At 45.2% G+C, this 15957-nt stretch overlaps 1 long non-coding RNA gene across 3 annotated transcripts in view; it reads right to left on the reverse strand.

The window, feature by feature from the left end:
* LOC311446187 overlaps nucleotides 1–10880 on the reverse strand; it is a 46446-nt gene extending 35566 nt beyond the window's left edge. The window contains exons 1-2 of one of the 3 annotated variants that reach the window (XR_014698795.1): nucleotides 10671–10880; nucleotides 10331–10573 (exon numbers count right to left, since the gene is read on the reverse strand). This is a non-coding gene — a long non-coding RNA (uncharacterized lncRNA). Of the gene's footprint in view, nucleotides 1–2458; nucleotides 3198–10330 lie in introns of those variants that run through there. The other 2 variants (XR_014698797.1, XR_014698796.1) reach the window with 2 other exon arrangements.
* Between the last annotated feature and the right edge of the window lie 5077 nt (nucleotides 10881–15957).

Below are 15957 nucleotides of genomic sequence, written 5' to 3' on the forward strand. Positions count from 1 at the left end.
CTCTGTTAACTCCACAAAGAGCCTGGACACCCATATGCTGCTGTCTTTGGAGAAGCATCTATTTCAGCTGCCACAACGCCTAAGCCAGGTATACAAAGTAGGTATTAGGGTATTTGAGAATGGATTTCCAATCCTGAGTGTGCTACTATCCCGCAAGATGGTTTTGAACCAAACACTTCACCTCTGAGTGCCTATCTCCGAAATGGTAATGCAGGTAACATATAAAGCACATTGAAGGGAAGACAACAATTAGTTCTACGAGCTTGTGAATACAGCGTGCTTTACTTGAGACACTAAAAGACCCAGTACACAGTCTGCTAAATGAAACTGAAGGCTGGAAAGATACTGGATAACTTGGTTAAGCTGTACACTAATATTAGAAGATAAAAACCAAGCAAAAGTCTTGGTCACTATTGTGACACCTCAGAAGTAAATTCTTATTACCAGTAAACAATACCTCTTCCACCCGAACAAGGGAACTTACCTTTAGCCTGGCCCGCACACACAAAAAACCTGTTAAAATCTTTTTGATGTTGCTACAAGCAAAGTGTGAAAAACCTGCCATGGTGTCAGCTCTCCCTATCTTCTGAGCTCAGCTCTGCAGACAGCCAATATCATGTGCACCTGCATGTGATGGATCTGACTTAGGCATGAAATTTTCATTAGTTCTTGCACTGTGCACAGACACAGGGTTTCACTGATCTAATAAGCTTCACATACCACTGCCTGGCTGCCTATAGCTGCGTAAAAGAGGAATGTGATTAGACCTACATCTCTCTCTTTGTGTATTTCCAACCTTACCCCACAATAGGATCACCAGACCTCCTTCCCAGTTCTTCTGGGAGAGAAAATGTTGCAGTACAATACTTGAAAAATATCTTAATTCCCCCCTATAACTTTTCTAATCACAATAAAAATGGTTTTATTAGTGAGAAGGGTCTGCAATTTCTTCAGCAGGACAGCTTCTAAAGGAGCTCCTGCAAAGATGTAAAGCAAATTTGGTTTTGTTTTCTAAACAGAGACTGCCAGACAAGTCAAGTCCTCAAGCTCTCTAGGTAATCTGTTCTTCCTGTTCAGTCTGGTGCCTAAAGGAGCTGAACAGCTGAACTGTGAAAATAATCCATTAAAACTAAGTTCTCAAAGCATTCTTCCCCCAAGCACAGCACTGCATTTCGGGGGAAAAGATATCATCATCTTGCAAGTGGGTACAAAATCCCTTCGTATCCTTTGAAACATTCTAATGTCATATTAACATCTTTTATTCTGAGCCCTGGATTCCCCAACATCACATGGAGCTCCTAATAGCAATTCATAAAGCACAGAACGTTGTTTAGCTCCTCTCACATCATAGCTCTGGACACGACAATTCCTGTTGTTTTCTGAGAAGTCCAGTGAAAAAAGTCACCACCATGAGATAGAATTTCAGCTGATACAGAGATCAAAGGAATCAGCAGATTAAAAAAGAGCAAGCTTTGTCTCCCTAACCTTCTGAGCAAGAATTCCTGTACTAGAACTATCTGAACTCAGAGCTAGGCTGCAGGTTTCCCAGTGAGGAATCCTGCCTGTCACTGCTAACCAGGTCCAGGGCTTTCTCCCCCAAAGATTAGGATAACATTCAGAAGATGATCCAATATATATAACCGTCTGGTTTCACTGGACGAGCCTTCACAAAGCTGATACCAACAGCGCTCTCGGCAGCAAGTCACAGAACAAAAGGGGATGAGGCCCCCTAGTACTAGTGAAGACCCTGTGCAGGTTGTTACGGAATCCTCCTTGCTATTGCCATGTGTGCTGGCAAACACTGTATGTGATTTGCAGAAGTGACTCACATTGTTTTACCCATGTAAGAGTGGGAGGAAGCTGCACATTTCCCCAAGCCTGAACCACCTGCTTTGCAAAATCCCTATCTCCAGCAACAGCCACACAGGACCATGGACAGCAGTCCCATGCAAGACGTGCCACACACTGGTTGTCCACCTTCCACGCTTCAGCAGCCTCGCAGAGCGTTCTGTATGTAACAGATTCCAGCAAGTGGCTTGCTTTTCTTAGTTACCCTGAACTAGAAGATGAAATCACTTGCATAAAGTATCTTGAACCAGTTCTGCTCATCCGAAGGTACTGCAGTTCTCTGGTGAGCATGCGTTAGTTCAAGGAATGCCATTGTCTCTGCTAAGCAGAAGTCTCTGGGGATCACCTCTGACAGAACTGTGCAGAGACCTTAAAGTTTCTCTGCTCCATTGCAAACAGGAGCCTGCTCCCCAGCCCACAGACTAGCAAGTAGGAGGCAATGACAGCATTTAGAGGAACACATATTGGCTTTTCCTTAGCTCCCACTGTTACTTGGCTCCAGCTTCCAAGACACATCAAAAAAACCCTTCTGTGTAAAGGCCAAGTTGTTACACCCCCACATACCCCACATCTCCACTTACGCCATATGAATTCACCCAACAAGCAAGAGTGTGATAGCATCTCATTTGTTTATCAACCATTTTACACAGCTGAATTTACAGTTGTGCAACACCGGGCGTATAAATCCTTCCATAAGGAAAAAATAAACGGCACATTCATCTCTGCCATAGCACTACTGTGAGTTATGTTAAATACCACTGCCTATTTATCACGACCTAATTATTAGTTCCCTCATTCCCAAACCTGCACAGCAGACTAAACATAAGCAGCCTATCAGCCAAGTTTAACTAGCTGCCAGCAGCCACTTTTACTTCAATAAAGAAGCACATCACTAAGACACTACAAGACCAGTGCTCCTATATGGAGGCTTCATTCTCATTCAGTGTCCAAAGTTCAGCTTGGAGGATGAGGAAAACAAGAGAAACAGCTAGTGACAGTAAGCCTTGATGGGGTCACAGGCTTCGCAACAGCTTCAGCGTGCGGGCGGGTGAAAACATCACTCACAAAGTAAAGGGACAGAGGAAAGAAATGAAAAAGGGAGGAGGGGAGGGAAGGAAAGAAAAAGGGAAGGGTGATGGACAGTTGGACTTGTTGAGGGTGAAATCAATTAAAGTGCATCAAATCCAGAATTCATGCTTTTTCAAAGTGACAAATATGTGCTGGAAACTGAGAAAGACGAAGGGAAAATAATGTCTTTGACCTCCCAGAGACCGGCTGTTCCTTCCGTCAGAGAAGCCAAAAGTGAAGTGAGATGCGTTCATGATAAATTGTAACAGCCAGGCAGCCACCTTAAAAAAGAACGAGGTGAAAAGGTTACAGAAGGAACCCAAAATGCAAAGAATTCAACCAAACATCAAGATAAATCAACTCAGGCCCTTGTGTATGTGTGCCCAGCCTTCACAGAGCTGCTGCAGCTCATCTCAATTCGTTAGCCTTACTTAAAGTGCAAGAGACACACACAAACATCTTGTTTACAAGAGCTTTTGAAAACATTGTTCCAGTGCAGGCGGAAGCCTTACCAGGCTAAGGGATGCACTGACTATATTACCTGCTGTCTTATCTTGGCCAACTGCTAAACAACTTGAGCATTTCTTCAGTGCACTCAAATAGCACTGCCACTCCTCTGCTCAGAACAATTCAGCTGTGTTTTAGGTAGAAGTTTCCAAAGAGAGAGATACCTCTTTCCAAAAAACAGAATGTAAAACAGATACTCACATCTCAAAGATTCAGAAGGCAAAGTCTCAGGTATAACCTTATTTTCTCTTGCATTTAGATCTCATTTTCTAGTTTTGAGCTTCAAATCACAATACAAATATTTGGATGCACTGCAGCTTTAGATCTTTTTCCTACTGACAACCAGAAAATATTAAATCTGATCATTACCCCATGCAGGATAGTTCAATGCAAAGCTAGAGTATCAGAAAATCAGAAGGTACAAGATACCTGTTAATAGAGGAATGTTTCAGACAAATTCTAAGAATTGTGCCCTACTTGGAAACATAACTTCACAACAACAGAACACCAACGCAATACGTTTTCAACATGTATATTTTTATACATTTTCCTTACATGCACAGCAAACATCAAGGCAAAACTGAACTAAACATTAAAAAAATAGATAAGGCTTCCACAACATTGGCATTTTCCATGTAAAGGAAAACTTGACAGTGGTATGCACAGCCACTTTGGCTAAAGTTCTCCTGAATCAGCTCTAACAAAAAGCTTCCCCAGTGATGCATACAATGCTTTATGTGAACTGCAGCAAGCCAAAGCAGCATTTTAAGGGAACATCTAATGCAGTTCTGCATGCTCATTCACATCAGCAGGGTATGCCCAATACACCTCCCATTCCAATACTCTTGACTTCAGACTGACTCCCTGACATAGCCCATCAAGTTTTCAAACATCATACGATTTTGTGATGCCCATTTCTTCTTGAATTATTAATAGTAATGGATATTGCCATTTGGTCTTGGAGCAAGAGTGGCCCAAGCCATGCTGACTATTCATGACAACAGCAGACAGACCTTTAAAAGGTTACTGAAGAAGGCATGCCTGCTCTCCTCTCGAGCTATTAGTGGCACTGAAGGGACTACACCAGGTAATTCACAACAGTTCAGATATCATCAGTTGAACCTGTTCACACTGCTGACTGTCATGCGGATGGTCTTGCTCGTGTAGCCCTAAGCATGGGAGATGCAGGAGATTCCCAGCTGTGGTGGGGAATTTCTCATGCCTGGGATCCAAGCTGGCATCAAGAGTTTATTGTTGCAAATGCATCGGGGGGAGCGAAGTTCACATTGACATTGTGGCTGCGAGGAAGCACAACTATCAAGTCCTGGCTGGCATCCTCACAGCTCTGCCTTCAGAAAGCACTGGTGATCATCTCGCCAACTCCTCCTGACAGATGCCCACCCCGCTGCTGTTGCATTCTTCTTCACGACAACCTTCTCTGGACTGTCCCTTCCCCGAAACAGCATGATTCTCTCAGGGAGACACGAGTTCACATCAACAAATTCTTCCCGACACTGCCCTGAAGCACTTTCGCTATGATCAGCTATTCGGAGTGATGGGACACACTAGTTAGATCTCTCTGTGTGTTTATCAATCCCTTCTCAGCCATTTTCCTCTGTAAATCCGTCAAATCTTTTTCTTCAAGCTCTGTGGGAACAGTTAGGAGCTATCTCCTCAGAGGTGCCTGCCCTGCCACTTGGATTTTGTCCCCCTCTTGGAGAAGTTGGCTGTCAGCAGTCAGAGGGCCGGCCCGCACGACACAGGCACAGCAGCAGCGCTGCCACTGCCAGTGCCCTTGGAGTGGAGGGGTCCATATAAGACACCTGTAAGATCCCCTGTCCCTGTGCAGGGGACAGGGAGGAGAGCTGCCTACTTCCTCACAAAGAAGAAAGGGTGGGAAAAGCCCAGGGATGAAGCTAAGGAAGTCAAAATTCTGCAGTCCCCCACACAAGATGCATATACTGTGCCCTGAGCTGAACCAGGGTATGAATGGAGCTGCTGCATGGGACCACTGGATTTTAGAGGATTTGAGGGAGACGGGGCATAAAAGCGCATTGGACTCTACATGCATGTCAATATTTCAGCTCTACTGCCATGATCCTTAACCAACATAAGGCAAGACATTTAAACAGCATCAAATCAAGAAACCAACCCATTACATCACTACGACAAGTGTAAATGAAGCCCCGTACACCACCAACAGATTTGGGCCTTATAAGTTTCCTTCTATTCCTGCAGGGAATTTGCTGCCTGAAAAAAGTCACGCATCTTCCCTTCCAAACAGGGAGTATCAGATGGCATTTGCCTTCTACTAACGCTCACAGCCTTTGTGGATGGCAGTGAATTGCCAGCCAGTCTTAATCATCATAGATGCTGTCCTACACAACTACAGTACGTAGCTTATATGCACTTTGATTGCGCAGATCTAGGTCAGCATCCTGCATCCTGACAAATGTCAGATGAGAACACTTATTTCTCCTTTCACACTTGTCATCGGCCGAGCTGGTTATCAGCCCCATTTTGCAGCCGGGGGAATGAAGCACAAAGCAGCAAAGTGACTTGGCTCTGGCCATTTTGCAGGCCCGTGCCTCCAGGAGCAGTGCCCCCAGAAGCAAGTCCCGGGTCCTCTAAGTCACCACCCAGGGCCACACCACATCCATAACACTCAAAATGGTGCTGGGAAGAGATACATGGCAGGGGGGCAACAAAACCCACTTGTAGAGAACAGCAGTTAGGTTCCTCAATCATCTACCTGAGTTTACTGCAGTTTCAGGTGGCTAGTGCAGCTTTCCCCATGATGATAGACTGGAACTTAAGACAACACCCAGCGACTTCCAACAAGCTCCACCATATTCTTTCCTTGCTCACCAGCCAGAATAAACACTTGAGGTTTTGGATCCTTTTCTTTAAGCCCTGCAGAACGGGTCAGGAATCTCACAGAACAACCCTTCATGCTCTATTTCATCAAATCTGCCGGATGCTAGCAGAGAGACAAACATGAGATTAGATATATGAAACCAATGGAACATTTCACCATCCAAAAAAAGGGCTCTGTCACTATGATTGAATAGCTTCTGCTCCTTCTTCTGATGTCTCATGTCAGAAGGGGCAGATGAGAAAGGGCTGCGTGGCAGAAACAGCTTCACAGAGGAGTCTGGTAACTGGCAACCAGACAGCTCCGTATCAGACATCCACAAGGTTCCCAAGAGCCAGACAGCAACTGTTATCCTTTTAGGACTGAAATCTGTCTGTTTGTCCAAAAACATGTGCTGTCTGAACATCAGCACTTTTTATTTCAGTTTAGGAGTTTTTGTTGACTTTCACTAAATTGCCCTCATTATTCACTGCATGAGACCTTCCATCCACTCAGTGTTTCAGTTGTTTTTTTTCCCATCTCTTCTAAACTCTTTTTCCATTTTTGTGGATTTCAAAGTAATTTGGTGCTAAAATATTTTGGGTGAACTTAGAATAGAGATGATGCTTTTAATTTTGGAAAGAAAAAAATCTTTAAGCTACGGTTTCATTGCTGCTCATTATACACGTGAGCAAAATTTTAAACTTTTTTTTTTTTTTTTTTTTTTTTTTGTAAGGAAAACCATCAGTAAGATGCAACCAAATAAAAGCTGCTCTTTGCTGATCCTTGACATTTGCATTCCCCATAGCTGCTGCCATACAAAGCCAGACCACAGCACTGGGGTTTAGACCCCAGGAAAGGTGAAGTTATATTTTTAGAGGGACAGTACAACAAGAGGGAAGAATCACCCCATACCCCACTTTCCCACAAAACCCAACAGCAAACCATCCTTCAGCTCTTTGGAGAAGGAACAGAGCTCAGACACCTACTGTCCAGAGCCCACTGCTGACATGCCACTCACCTCCACACATGGTGAGTGAGCATCCCTGGGTCGGAGCCGTGTTGCAGTGACCTTGCACAGTCCCCGAGAGCTGGCAGCTCAGGGCTCCTGCCTCCCGCAGCAGCACAATAACCAAGTGGCCCTAAGGCACCGCCTGGCCTGAGGGGCCTCCTGCCAGTGCTCTTCAATATCACAGAATCGTGATCACTTGCTGCAAAAATTGTTGTCTTGCTCCAGACTCAAAATGATTTAAGACTTTCTTGGACACCTTAAGCTCTCCTTTTCCTCCTACGTCATCCCTTTTTTAAGGACAAAGTAGTGATTTGTGTGGGGATGCAAGCAATGCTAGGATGCCAACACAGTCCTGAGACTACTACCCTGCCGATACTAACACTGTATGCATGGCTTGTTGCTGTATTTGTTCTCTTTTGAGTACAGACTAGCTACAAGACCACATTAAACCTTCACCTTAGACCCTTCCACTGCAAGCAGTGGCTTGAGTATAGTATTCAGGTTGGAAGGAACTGGAGCTCTCCACATGTCCCCAGCCCAACACAGACAGTGTTTGTACCCAGCACACGGCACAGAAGGGGCAAATCCAGCTCCCCCTTGAGATCCCAACAAACAACGTTTGTTGGTGACACAAACATTCGATCTATTGAGATCCCAGAAAAAGGTGGGGGAATAAGTGCACGTTGTAGTAAGGGATCACCAAGTGTTCTGTGCCATTAAGTCAGTGGAATCCATCAGCAACTGAAACGGGGCCACGTTGTCCAAAAGTAAATCCTAGAAGCGCTGGTAAGGGAGGGAATTCAGTAAAAATGCTATTACACAGTGCCACACATGCAACTCAGCTGGTTTAATTCACAGCTTTCCAGCCTTTGGAAGCCTTGACATGAACAGATTTGTGAAGGACCTGAAGCACTAACCACCCCCTTCTTCCCTCTGGTACAGCTTCCTACTCAAACCCTCTGGGACATTAAATCTTCCACTTGCCATATTCTCCTAGGCCAAGAGGATATGAATTTCATAACTCCTCAGCTGAGCTGCCATCAGGAGCCATGAAATACGACAGGAAGCCAACAGCATGGACCTGCTGCACTCCACGCACTCACACAAGCCGCAGGGCTGGACAAGCTATTAAAGAGAGCACACAGCACAGCTGCCTCGAGCCCAGGGGCACGTACAGAAGGGCATGAGTACACTCGATCAAACCAGAGGAGGATCAGAGCAGGACAGAGCCAACACCTGAGCTGAGGCTGGACTTGCACAAGAAAGCCAGTGCTAGCCAGGAGTCACTCGTTGTGTTTCTGATTTCAGGGCTTATGCAGGTACCAGCTGACAGCTTGGAAGGGCTGAAGGAGGGAAACAAACCCTTAATTCAAACATTACAGCTACAAAACACTGCAGGTTTCATACTTGAACTTGCACCTCTCTGTTATAACCAAGTTACAGGTGATGTGAACTGGTGAATGGAGCAGACTTTACCAGGCAGGAGAGGTCTTGCTTCCCTCAGCAGGAGCTCTGCTCACATAGCTGTTTCTCCAGAAAAATCATGAAGTCCAAAGGGCACAAATTTATTTTTTTTCTCTCCTCATAAAGTCTATTACAAGCAAGAAGTTCATTCAGATATACTCTCTCACCTGAAGGACTGCATTTTGACCCTCCTTTCAGGATATTCACAATCAACTAAAATAAAAGCCAAGTATTCTTAACAAGCAAAACAAAACAAACAAAAAAATCACACTTCACACTTACTGCAGCTTTCAGTCTTTTAAATGAAAGGCTTGAATAGGTAAATAAACCCCAGAAGGAAGCCAATCCTATTGCCAGACAGGCCCTTCTGCAGATGCTGTAAAGCCCTAAGACAGACAGCAGAGCTCAGTGCTTCCCCTGGACATTTGGGAACAGAGGAGAGGGGGAGACACTTTGCAGTGGGTTACAGGGTTGGTGCTGCAAATACATCTGACACTGTGCAGCAGGCTTTAGATGCCCAATGCACACCACAACTGGAATAATCAGTAACTGGGGAAGCCCCTTAGGGCTTGAGCAGGGGTCATACAGAAGGGAGAGACCAGCACAAGGTCTCATTGACGCACCCTGTGTGGCATAAGTCAAACCTACATGAAAGCATGCACATAAAGAGAGCGTTAAACAGCCACGTGAAGTCTTATGCTATGCAGGTGGACAATATTCATGATACACTGTAAATCAACTGCTGCAAAGCATCTAGAAGGTCCTTAGTACCACAGATCCTGCCTGCTCTTCCAAATCAAGCTTCTCCTACACAAAGGACAGCCAGTAGCATTATAGCCACCCACATGTTCATGCCACACAATACAGAATTACCATAGAATAGCGATAACATTCATTAATCAACCTGTATCAAAAGCCTTTGGGTGCAACAGTAATATTTTTATTCTCATAAAAATCCCAGCATTAAAACTGATATGTTTAGTTAAGGAGAAGGGAAGAGAAAAAAATAGACAGACTTGGATTTTTTTGCTCACTGCTTGCCCACAGCCTTTAATTTGAGCAAGGTTGCAGTCAGTTCTCCATCTGAGCATGATTTGGTGCACTATCAAAAGAACCCCATCACATAAAAGCAGCTTTTAAGAACACAAGACTAACAGATGGACGTTGTCACACGTGGCATTTCTCCAACCAGGAAAACACTTGAGCCACACGCTACATTTGTCCAGAAAAACACGCGATCAGGCAACTTCAAAACAAGACAAAACAAGCTCAGCAAAAACAAAATGGCTCCTTGCACGCTCCCTCTTCAGGTGCACTCCAACCAGGATTAGTTATACAGCTTTCAATGTTTACAAACTCATTACTAAATTCCAACTTTTTTTTTTTTTTTTTTCTCCCCAGAAGAGAACAGTATCTCAAAACAGCCAACTAACTCTTAACACACCCAGTGCTCCATCCTCCCGGGGAACTCGAACACCCCTCTGACAAGGCACCGCTCTGCAATCTTCCTATCCGCCACAGACATTTCTTGTTACGCATACCGTGTTTCCAGCCACACATAAAGTTTGCTTACTCACAGTCAGGAGTAGATGGCTGCTTTCCTTCAGTCCCTTCTGGTTGGTCTTGTTTCCTCAGGGTCCTTCGCAGCACGGCTGACTTTGAAGCCTGCAGTTTATTTTAGCCAGTCAATCAGTAGACTCGAGTAAAAGCAACTTCGCCCCACAGCGAGTTTTCCTCATGGCACAAGAAATACTTTTCTCATCCTTTGAGGAGGGCCTGCAGTCACTTGCAAACTTCACATTTGCAATATTACATAGGAACTGAGAACAAAAAGGAGTTCACTTATCACAAATCAACTCAGGTTGCCTTTTCTCCTCTTCCCAAAACAGCAGAGACACCAGGTAACACCTCACGTACAGAATGATAGGATTTGAGTCCCAGCACACAACTACTGAACTTGAATCCTCCAGGTGAGGCACAAAGGGAAGGCCCACAGGTAGCCCCAGGCTCAAAGAATGGAAGATGGTGAGGGACTGAGCTGAAATGGAGCAGAGGGGTAAGGAGGGGACCCAGGTGAGGCTCATCAGGGCACTAAGGTTTCACTGGAGCACTCAGCACCCTGGTAATTTTTACTTAATTGCTGCCCATAGAAGCAAGCTGGACATGGCCTTGCAACTTCTACCTAGAGAAGTTTCTGGACTTCTCTAAGGGAATGGCCCTCTTGGAAAACCAGAGGGAAACAAGTGGATTTCTTTCACTTAAAACTTCAAACCCAGCCTAGGTGTCGTTCAGAAATACGGGGTTGTGATCAAGCCTTGCTTCTACCAGGAGTTCAAAGCAGCTAACCAGCCTGGTTTTGAATTTGATGAAGCCTATGAACCAGCACTGCTGCTGGTAACATAACACACCTCTGTCCCTGAAAGATCCTGACTGCTTTCCCTTCCAAAGTGTCCTTTGGACTTTTGGCCTTAACTCTGCAAGGTGAAGGGGACCCAGACAGGGGCTGACAAAATAGCCTGACAGAAGGCCCTTGTGTGAAAACCACCCAGACCGTGACACAAAACCCAAAGGGAGCCACGTCCAGGAGGATGAGGAGCACACAGGTTCCTCACCAAGGTGGCAGCTTTCTGAAGCTTCGTTCAGTCAGCTCCACTCAGCTGGGCTGTAACCTCGCTCTTCTTTCACTTGCTGTTTGTTTTTGCTTCTCCTCTGCCCTCTCGACTCCCTGGAGTTATGGAGATGAGATAAACACGAGTACAAGGAATTGTTTTCTTTTTTCTTTTCAAGTCTTTTCCTTTCCTTCATGCTCTCCTTACCCCTTCCTGCACCCTGCCATCAGCTGCCTCCAGACAGCTCCTTGGCATGTTGTTCTCCTTGCTTTCCCTTCTAAGTCACCAGTAGCATGCTGCCCCCAACGCCGCTGCCTGCTGTGGCAGCGTTTCTGCACCAAGAAGATAATAAATACATCAAGCCTGTCAAAGCCACGCTGTTTTGGCTGGGAAGAGGTGCCCCCCTGCCGGGTGAGATCACTTCCCGCTGCGATGTATGGCTTTCCCCTCACTGACAGCTCTCCAACAGGGAGTAATCGGTGTCCAACAGAGAGGAGTAGCCAGCTAACGCTGCTAAATGGCACTTAGGGCTGATGAGGGCAAAGAGGAGGAAAAAAGGAGCATCAGGGCGATACACACAGCCTCTCTCTTGTTGGTGTGGTGTGTTGACAGAGAGACAAACTGGATCTCTTTGCTGGCCCTGCCTGCGGTTTCCCAGGCAGGAGGTGGCAAAGAGAAAGGGGAAACTGATATTCCTGCTTGAGTCTCAGGGCAAGTGTCAGCCTTAATCCTACAAGGGGATGACACCTGTAGGTCTTGGTGCCAAAATCCATTAGTTAATGTGAAATTAGGAGAGGAAGGACATGAAGCAGGACAGACAGACAACACCTGCACCCGTGTGCTTAGTGGAGGCCAGGCCCTCTGCCCCCCATGCAGCAAATGGCAAGGTTCAGCCCTGAGCTGTGCTCCTGGCACAGGATGGATTTCTGGGACAGGAGCTAGCAGGGAAATGGATTTCCCATGGAAAAATTTCAGAAAGAATTAATTTGGCTTGTTTGCATTTCACAGATGTCTAGGATGCTCTGCAGTATCTGAGACACCCAGGTACAAGCAACGGGTTTCTCACCTCTGGGTCACCAGCTCACCTCAGAAAGCTGTCATCCTCATGTTGTTTCTGATTAAGCCAGATGAATTAGCTCTGTATTCATGGCTTTTTTTTTTTTTTTTTAATTAAAGAAATATAAAAGAGTAAAATGATGATTGAGACACTGTGGCCAGACTGTGAGATACTAAAATGAGTCACGTGGAGTTTCTTTACCCCTAGACCGGCCTCTTCAAAGACACTTAAGGGAATCAATTGCCCGTATCCCACTAAAATCCTCTCTGTATGTGGTTCATGAAGCTCTGAGACCCTTTCCCGCCCCCACAGCCTCCATCCCTCACCTCTGAAGTCTCTCTAGTCCATTATTCCTGAGGCTGATTTGTGAACAATGTGTTCACTTTCCGTACTGCCTAATGAAGATGTTCCTGTCCCTGAATATTGTATCTGCAGCATGCTTAATGGAAAAAAATAGCTATTATTATCATTGGTGGTTCAGATGAGTTTCTTGGCAGTGCGGGTGGTACAGTTATGTGGACAATCAAACAAGCCAGTGATTATTGCCAATGCATTTTTGAGGAAATCATTGCTGTTTAAACTCCAATCACAACAATACCTCATTTAAAAGCATAAAAGCTTTCACTCAGCAGACCTACCTTTTTTTTTAATAGTGAGACAATTAAATAAATCTCCTGACACTTAACCATCATTTACCCAACAGAAAGAAAATGGATTCAATGCCTTCGCATTAGTTAGATTATGATATTAAAGCAAAAACTGAACAAGTACAAGCAGGTGAAGGAAGACCTTTGAGGAGTGCATGCAGCACTACAGGTATGGCATGTTTTTTTTGTGTGTTTTTTTTTTTTTTCTTTTCTTTTTTTCAGGGGATAGGAGGGCAATTTTTCCTTTCCATGTTCAGATATCAACTAAGTTCTTATTAGCATTATCACATTTCATAAATTTCACCTTTCTTGGGAAAACAAGGAAGTTGTCCTTCCATTTATAAACTGGAAACTCAACTATAGCAAAAATGATGCCATCCTGAAATTCTCTGTCTAAACCAGGAACTGAATCTGGATGTGCTGGACTGTTCCACACAGTCACCTTTCTACACTTAAAACTGATTCAAGCTTTATTTTGCTAGCATTTCCATTAAAACTGGTACCTAGAAACTTGAGTGTAAGTATGGATTAAAGCTCAGGAGGCAAAAAAGTCCAGGATCTAGTGCATTTTTGCTAGCATCTTAGGAAAGAATGAATTACCTTAAAAGACAGCCCCCAAACTAACACTGAAGCAACTGTGACCGACCCTGCACTGGTACAAACATCAGCCATTGACAGATTATAGAGCTTTTATTACCCGTAATCCCAATGGTACCCTTAATCCCTGGCTCTAGCACTTTTCCCTCATTAGGCTCCTCGTGTGAAGAGCATGTTCTTCTGATACCATTATTCAGAAGCTGTTGCTAAATAGCTCCTGAATTTATTACCTTCTGCTGGCTGTCAGCTACCAGCATCTGTAGTGGGAGTCCCTTTCTCCTCTCCGAGTAACAACAGCAATGGTACAAAATCCTTGTCTTTTAGGCAGTGTTTGAATTTGACATGTATTATTACATACTCACAAACCTATGCTGAATTTTATGGTCTCCTTTATAATATGCAGTTCAGGAAAAAAAAAAAAAAAAAAAAAAAGAAGAATGGAAGGGTATCAAATTGATCCAGTCTCATTCCTGACTCTAAATAACTGACAACTGCATAGACAGCTAATTGTTTCCTGACCCCTGCTTATTCAATTTTTAAAGAGTTCCCATAGATAAATGTTTTATAAGTGGACCTTTGCTTTTGCCTCCCTCCCAACCCTCCTTTTTGACAGAAGACAATACCTGTGCTTCGTAAAGATGTTTACGATGGGCTGGAAAGAGTTAAAACCTCATCTTCCACTCCTCCCTCTTTATCGTTTTAATTGGCTGTTCTGATGACCTGACCACCTCTTTGATACGCATCAAATGCCAGCCCGTGAAATACAGAGCATGTCAGCCTGCCGAACAAGGGTCAACCCGATTGTCAATAAGGCCATCAATCAGACCTGGTGGCATGATGGATCCAATCCAGACCAAAAGTCCCAGCTGGAAACGAAAGAGCCTCCCCGCTGATAAGGCGGTGTGCAGCGCAAGGCCCGACAGCTCGCACCAGGGTCACCAGCCTGGAGGCCACGAGGCGGCAAACTTCAAACTGGAAAAAGGCAACAGTGAGCAAACAACAAACCCCCCAAAACCAACAAAAAAAAAGAAGCCCTCTCAGCCAAGCCAGCGGTGGTTCCAAATCAAAGAAGCTCAGTGAGGTGAGAGAGAGATGGGAGGCCACGCAGGGAGGCGACAAGGGAGGCAGCGGGGAGGTGACCTTCAAGGGCGAAATAGCACATGTCTTGGGTAATGCCTTGCACCATCATGCTTCTCCTCTGGCCTGTCACCACAGATGGGAAAGGGTGACACTGCCACAAATGAGTGCCACAATTGTACAAAAACGCCTTCACCCCTTCCTCACCCTCCCTCATTCTCCAGTGAAGCAAGTCAAGGAACAGATCTAAGGGAAAGCCAACCATAATGCCTTCTGGAGATTTTTTGGGAACCAGCAGGGAGCTGTAAAAATGCCTGTGCTAGCGAGGAGAAAGCAAGAGTTTAGGATACTGCTGCTTAAATCCCTGGGTGTGATGGCTGCACTAGCTGCAGTGGTGGCTTATTTCTCTCTGGACAATCATCACTGCAATCTACTTAAGATCCTCTGCTTAGGGATGGGATGTAAAATAGGGGTGATATTCCAAATAACTCTGCAAGGAGAAGCATCTCTGAGATGTCAGTCATTCCAGAAGCAGGATTTTCAGGTGCCATGACCACACCATGGGCACCGGGAAAGGGATTCCCTCTTGCAAACCTGAGGAAACGCTTATTCTTTCCAATGAGAAACTAAATGGCATAGAAAGGCCTAAAGACTTTTTGAGCTTTTTTCTGGCTCCATCATGGCTTGGCCTTCTGTGAAGAGAAAAGGTCTGACCTCTCAACAGATACAAGGTGTGTCTGTAAGGGCAGAAAACTCGAGACAAAGTGTCTCACCTCAGTACATGTCACACGGGTAGTACACACACCCCTGTACACCACCATGCCCGTTTCAAACCCACAGAACCACAGAAGCATGCACACATGTCATGTGCTATTTTGAAACACAGGAGCCTGGAAGCAAGACGGATAACACCAGAAAACACCACTTGGCTTGGAGTACCATCCCTGCTGCTGTTCACGAGAACCTGCTGCCCACGTGCATTCACCAGATGACACCCACCACAGCACATATACAGCCCTTACCACAAACTCACACAGGCATGCACATTTACGCATACACCCCCAAAGACACATCCTCTTTTCCCTGGTGCCCCATCTTTGCTCTGAAGACCAGGCAGTCCCTTGCTAAGTGCTCCACGCCAACTGCCCCAGCTGCCGTGTGCTGGTTTCACACCCTCTGGCTTCCCACCCCTGCCCTCTGCTGCACCTCCTTGTGTG

Source organism: Aythya ferina (assembly GCF_964211825.1).
Source record: "Aythya ferina genome assembly, chromosome: 17".
NCBI classification, from domain to species: Eukaryota; Metazoa; Chordata; class Aves; order Anseriformes; family Anatidae; genus Aythya; species Aythya ferina.